The sequence below is a fragment of the Octopus bimaculoides genome, chromosome 10 (assembly GCF_001194135.2).
Source record: "Octopus bimaculoides isolate UCB-OBI-ISO-001 chromosome 10, ASM119413v2, whole genome shotgun sequence".
Taxonomy (NCBI): Eukaryota; Metazoa; Mollusca; class Cephalopoda; order Octopoda; family Octopodidae; genus Octopus; species Octopus bimaculoides.
The window spans coordinates 24,879,926-24,887,116 of NC_068990.1; the positions used below are offsets into that span (position 1 = coordinate 24,879,926).

Consider the following 7,191-nt stretch of genomic DNA (forward strand, 5'->3'; position numbering starts at 1 on the left):
TTTTTTTTTTTTTTTATTCCTCGTTATCCATTTGTATCTCACAGTCGTCGTAGTAGTATAATTACAAAGAAATTATTTCAGCTGTCTTGCAATGAAGACATGTTTCTAAGTTCTTTTCCTTTGCTGTACTGGGTTTCTATTTAAATTCATTCTGAATATGTTGCTTTGTTTGTTTCTAAAAAGTGGAATGTTAACACCACTCTGCGTTCATTCTCAAAGATCAAATCTTGAATACTTGTTATTCTAAGATCTGCAATAATGGTTTCACTGTACTCGCGTGCGGAGAACCAATCAGACCGAAACAAGACTGAAGTTGTCACCTCTCGACTATATTCCGTGTATAATTTACATTTCAATGTTGTCTCCCACTACCAGTCATTTATTTATTTATTTATTTGAAACTAGAATGAATATTTTAGAAACTGGTTATTCGTTTGATTGAGATTTGAACATCAATTAATATATTTTATAAGATAATAACAGTGATCGGTTATCTATGTGGTCAAGTGGTTAGGTTTCCAGCCTCTCACATCGCTGACTCGGGTTCGATTTCCGGCGGGCAAATGAGTTAACTTTTACGGTATATATCGAAAATAAAGTAGTGACGAGCAATTAAAAGCTATGACACGTCCTGATGGAATATGTAATTATAATAAAAGAAAATATCTAACCCTCCCATGTGGTCTAGTGGTTAAGATCCCTGGCTTTCACCCAGGCGGTCCCAGGTTCGATTCCTGGCATGGGGAATTTTTTTGCTTAGATATAGATTTTTTCTTTTATTCCTCGTTATCCATTTGTATCTAACATCGAATGATGACAGTCGATGCTTTTAAAAAAATTGTCGTAGTAATATAATTACAAAGAAATTCTTTCAGCTGTCTTGCAATGAAGACATGTTTCTAAGATTTTTACCTTTGCTGTACTGGGTTTCTATTTAGATTCAATCTGAATTTGTTTCTTTGTTTGCTACTAAAATGTGGAATGTTAACACCACTCTGCGTTCATTCTCAAAGATCAAATCTTGAATACTTGTTATTCTAAGATCTGCAATAATTGTCACACTGTACTCGCGTGCGGAGGCCCAATCAGACCGAAACAAGACTGGGATTGTCACCTCCCGACTATATTCCGAGTATTATTTACATTTCAATGTTGTCTCCCACTACCAGTCATTTATTTAATTCATTTGAAACTAGAATGAATATTTTAGAGACTGGTTATTCGTATGAATGAGGTTTGAACATCAATTAATATATTTTTATAAATTAGTAACTTTTGTATGCAGCCGTCGCTTATTCCATGTGGTCTAGTGGTTAGGTTTCCGGGCTCTCATTCAGGTGACTCGTTTTCACATCACAGCGTGGGAATGTTGTTTACCTTTTTTGGTATATATTGTCTCATTAGGTCAATTTTATCAAGTTTTCATAGCAATACTATGCATATCATTGGGGCCTTGCTTTCATACAGGCATCCAACAATGATGTTACTTTGTTTCTAGCAACCGGGATATCAGCTCCGATGTTTAGTAGAAATGGAGAAATCTAGATGTTTACAAAATCTGTCTTCTTTGTTTTTTAATTTGTAATGTGTTTTATATTGCTGTTTATATAGGACTTTCCTATAAGTAGGTTATCTCCCTTGGCTAGGCGGCGCTCCATGTAGATAATTAAACTTCCGGAGGCTAACCCACGCCATTGTTAATGTTTTACGTCTTATCATGGATATAAAGCAGCTTGATGATTCAGCTATCGAAGTACTTACTGTGCCTGAGTTAAAGAAATATTTAAGATTATATGGACAGTATGTTACTGGAAGAAAGGCGGACTTGATTGAAAGGTTGAAAGGTATAAAAATTCTGTCGATATGTCAACAAAGTAAATTCATCGGACGATAAGTCTGAAGTATCGGACGATACTTCAGACAGGAATAAGCAGAAGCTTATATCTCCTCTCGGTGAAGTATTGCCTGATCTAAAGATCTTTGCCGAATTTCACAGATAATGACATAATTACCTCGTGCTACGGATGAAAGCAAAGCAACAGTTAAGGAGTGGCATATTTTACCACGACAGACACGTACACAGCATCGAATACCACGATGTGAGTAAAAGCTGCTCTCACTGTATTGTCCGGTGTCTGGTAATCCCTTCGATACCGACATCAAACCAAAAATAAAGAATCCTGACCACAGAGTGTGGGTAATTATGTCAACCGTCACTGGCAATGTGCATTCAGCTGATTGCAACTGTTAAAGCAAGTCACTGAGCATGCATACATGTCATACTGGAGAGTTCCAATCAGGGGTGGATAACACCTTATAGGAAAGCCCTATATTTAAAACTATTACCTATATATTTATTCATTTATTTATCTATTTCTTTTGGAAATACGGGATATGTAATACGTAAGCAGATAGCTGGCGAAAGCATTTCAGTCAGTTTCGTAGATTAGATCTCCTTACTACCAATTCCTACTTTGTTACTTTATGTCTATTCTAGTGCTTTAAATTTAGTTCCTATACTAGACAATTTATTCTATTTATTCAAACATTTCATGATTTGATACGGTATTTTTATGCTCTGTGGTTGATTTATATTTAAATCAATCATCAGAGCAGTTTTATCTTGATGTCTTTATTTTCCTTTTGTTTTTCTTTGCTGTGTAAGTATCCTGGTTTTACTTCATCTAGAACGGATGAAAGCTGTGGTGAAGTTCATGCCTTTACAAAACACTTCAGCTTTGTATTATTATAGTGTAATCCCTTCAACTGCAAACTGAAACTCTAGCCATGAAGATATACTTCTAAGACTGCCCTTTTTATAAAATAGTTATAAAGTAGTAACAGTTACGTTTGAGACACGGTGTTCCCATGTAGTCTAGTGGTTAGGATTCCTGGCTCTCACCCAGGTGGCCCGGGTTCGATTCCCGGCGTGGGAACTTTTCACTTTTCGTATATCAAGTATTGTAATAGTATTTTTAATGCAAACTAATTCTGTTATTCATTAGTAAATTTCAAGTGTTTTTATCTCACATCATCGACTTACACGTTTATATTCCGTTGGGAAAATATGAATAGGAAGACCCTCTTCTCTATTCGTCATTTACCTTCTTTTCTCAGGAACTGGTGATTGGTGAAAGTATGTCGGATAATGCGGTAGATCTAAATCTTATCAACACCAAATCTGTAAGCTATTTCTAGCAGGTCGAGAAAACGCGCGAAAGTTTCGTCCTCGTTTGTTTTATCTTTGTGGTCATTTCCACGACAAGAGAGTCGCGACTTTCGATATTTTGGCAACGGAGGCATTCGATTCGCGAAAATTACAAAACTTTGGATGCTTATAACTTCCTTATTAATTTCTAGATAAAAAGTAATAAGATTTTTCACATCAGCATGCAAAACCACATCAGAACTGTATTTTTTTTAAAGCATATTTGGTGAAACTTAGAAAAATTACAAGTCGTTAAAAGAAATTTAACATGAGCATGCTGATTTTTCTTGCTTTGTGATTTGTTGATAAATTGAAACCTTGGATGTGAAATAAATGACTGAATGTAATATTGTGGGCCATTTGATGCATTACAAGAGGTCATTACCACTTTCTAGTTTGTGAGGTTAAATCTTTTGTAAGATTTTAGTTTTGTTTCTGTGAAAGACACTTTATTCTACGTTTCAATTCATGAGTAAAAATAACCTATCAGCAATCAACAGCAATCACAGTCAATGATGCAGTATATGTTTATTAAAAGTATCGTTATTCAGGTTTCCCATGTGGTCTAGTGGTTAGGATTCCTGGCTTTCACCCAGGCGGCCCGGGTTCGATTCCCGGCATGGGAACTAGTTTTTTTTGCTTCTTTTTTTGCTATATCTATGTATTGAAACATTATTTTTATGGTAAGCTTTTCATTTCTCTATTGATAACGTTTAAATATGTTTTTCGCTAATTTCGTGGATTTAACAAGAATATTTCCAATGATAAATATGAATATTAAAATAATCACATTTCATCATTTTTGTTTCTTTGCTGAATTGACTTTGTTTGGAAGGGATAAAAGATGTTGTGAGGTACATGCATTCTCAAAACTTTTCTTAATATACTTAAAGTGAAGTCTGTTCATCTGTAGAATAAAGCTGTATTTCGTTTCGGTTAGTTGTGAACTTATCAGTTGTTCTACTACACTAGCCATATCTTATTTAACATAACGGTAGAACGAAGCAACGGGGGAAGAAGTATTATGTGCTCTCTAGACCTGCTAGAAATATCAACTAAATCTTCTTCACATAAATTCGTGCTGTGTTTAAAAGACAAGCCAATCTAGGACAACATTATCAAATAATTCATTTGATAATGTTGTCCGAGAAGCATTATTGCTAAGTAAGACATACAGATGGTCAATGCTTCCCTCGTGGGTTTTATTAGTCAGGATTGACTAGACACTAAACAACAACAACAACAACAATTACATATGATGATAGGAGGAAGAACCATAAATTATCAGAAAAGTTGAAGTGTCGGATTAAATGCTCTTCGCTTTTTCAATTTATTCCATTATGTTCTAATTTCAAATTCCATTTGAACGACTAATCTTAATTCCAAATAGAGTAGGTTAAATGAATACCAACAAATCAACATAATTTGGTTGAATTGCTACAGCCGAAGCAGTAAATGAGAGACATGGTCACTGGGAACATTCCTGCTGCTCTAAGGCTATTAGAGTTTTATAAGTGAAGTAAAGAAAAATATGAGTATATATGTGTGCTTTATTTGTTGATGTCGATTTCTTTCCGTGATTTGAAATTCTGGGTGAGAAACTGGTGATTTTCCAGACAAGTGTTTTCACACAGTTTCTATGTACCCAGAACATACTGCTAACTCCTAGTTGGAGTGTTCAAGTCCGGTCCTTAGGTTTTACTTTTCTTTTCTTAGGCCGAATATAATACAATATTCGGGCAGCAGCAACACTATCGGTAAAATCTTATTTACAAGAACAAATAGCTATCATTTCCATGTGGTCTAATGGTTAGGATTCCGAAGCGGGCTAGGTCCGATTCCTGGCGTGAGAATACTTTACAGAAAGGCAAGGGCTCTCAATTAACCTTTACTTATAGACACCTTTAATTAGTATTTTAATCTGGTAGATCCCCATAGCCTTTTCAATGTTTAAAAACTAGTTTGATAGATATTTCTTTCAAAATTCCTATTTTGTTATTCATACATTAACTTGCGTAGATCGAACTATGTAAAACATTAGACAAAGAAACCAAGCTGTTTCTTGCAATAAATACATTAAAATCAGAACTTTACATGAACGCTTAAACTAATACTCTTTTACTTGTTTCAGTCAATTGACTGCGGTCATGCTGGAGCACCGTCTTTAGAGTCGAGCAAATCGACCCCAGAGCTTATTCTTTGTAAGCCTAGTACTTATTTTCTCGGTATATTTTGCCGAACCGCTAAGTTACGGGGACGTAAACACACCAGAATCGGTTGTCAAGTGATGCTGGGGGGGGGGGGACAAACAGACACGAACATACACACACACACACACACACACGGGGGGAAAAGAATGCGCACACTACCCGTTTTCGGCGTAACCTTAACCCTAAACGCCGAAAACGGGTGGTGTGCATATTCTTTACCTTCGCTCACTTTCGCTACCGTATGCCCAAAAATCTTACGCAGACCTCAGCGGGTCACATATAATCCTGTTGGGAACCGCTGTAGTGAAGTAAATAATCCTTTCTACTCTAGGCACAAGCCCGAAATTTTGGGGGAGGAGGCCAGTCGATTAGATCGACCCCAGTACGCAACTGGTACTTAAGTTATCGACCCCGAAAGGATGAAAGACAAAGTTGACCTCGGCGGAATTTGAACTCAGAACGTAATGGCAAACGAAAAAAATAAATGAAAATAATGTACCAGCAACTAGCAACAGTGACAACTACTGATCAAAGTGGCCGAAACCGGACGTGGTTACTCCTGATGATGTCTTGATCCTAACTGGATCCTAATCCACCAAGGGAAGGTATGTCAGAAGAAAGTAATTCAACAACGCGGGTTGATGAACCGTAAGACGTGTGGCCAGAACCTCCTGGAAAATAACCATAGCGAGGGACATTCCACAGTTGAATTAGAACAGTCACAAACAGTAAAAGAAGACATGCACCCAACACCAGAGTTGAAGACACCTCCAAAAGGAAGGGCCCCGCCACGTCAAAACGGTAGAGGTTCCTCCTGATGATGTCTTGAGCTGGTTCCTCCTGATGATGTCTTGAGCTAACTGGATCCTTTAAAGGAGCTGTTGTGGTAGCAGACTACGAAACATGGTTGAAATTCCTCCTTGATAAAGACATAACTGGGAGGCTAAAGAAAAGCGGTCTCATGCAGTCTAGTGGATAGGATTTCTGATTTTTATTCAGTTGTCTTGGGTTCGATTCCCTGTGTAGATATATGTTACCGTAAAACAGTGGTTCTCTACCATTTTATTTGTTATATATGGAGTCCTTTGATTACGAATCTATTGTGATGGATTTCCATAGCAATTCGATCTTTAAAAATTAGTTTCATAGGTACTGCTATCAAAATTCTTATTTTGCTATTCACACATTAACTTGCCTAGGCTGAACTATGTAAAACGTTAGAGAAAGTAACCAAGCTGTTTCTTGCAATAAATACATTTAAATCAAAATTTTACGAGGACACTTAAGATATTACGGATCCTCAATTTACTCTTTCGCTAGCGTATGTTTCCAAAAATCTTATACAGACCTCAACAGGTCGTATGTAATCTTGTTGGGAACCGCTGCAGTAAGGTAACATGTTCATTTAATTTTGTCAAAGCAATATGAACTCCCTTGCCTTCTTTCACTCTCCTTATTTTTAAGTTCAAATCCTACCATGATCAATTTTGGCTTTCCCCCTCTCAGGACAACATGGAGTCTTGAGGGCACATTAAGTTGTTCTATTTTGCTTCTATTTTAGGTTGTTGTTTTCTTATCATGTACATAACTTGTTTTTCCATTCTGGGTTTGCTTTCATAGTTCTCTAGAACAAGTGAATAAATATCAAATTCATCGTGAAAAATTATATTAATATACCTCATTTGAAAATCTTAAATTAATTTTGACATTTCGAAAAGTGTCAGCCAAACAGAAAGGATCCACTGGCTTTTTTTTTTTTTTTTTTTTTTTTTT

At 36.3% G+C, this 7,191-nt stretch overlaps 3 non-coding genes across 3 annotated transcripts; all 3 read left to right on the forward strand.

The window, feature by feature from the left end:
• Window positions 1–673: 673 nt before the first annotated feature.
• Trnae-uuc (transfer RNA glutamic acid (anticodon UUC)) lies at window positions 674–747 on the forward strand. The gene has a single exon. It is a non-coding gene; the product is annotated as a tRNA-Glu (tRNA).
• Window positions 748–2,864: 2,117 nt separating this feature from the next.
• On the forward strand, window positions 2,865–2,936 carry Trnae-cuc (transfer RNA glutamic acid (anticodon CUC)). Its single transcript has one exon. It is a non-coding gene; the product is annotated as a tRNA-Glu (tRNA).
• An 826-nt stretch (window positions 2,937–3,762) lies between these two features.
• On the forward strand, window positions 3,763–3,834 carry Trnae-uuc (transfer RNA glutamic acid (anticodon UUC)). The gene has a single exon. It is a non-coding gene; the product is annotated as a tRNA-Glu (tRNA).
• Window positions 3,835–7,191: the final 3,357 nt, after the last annotated feature.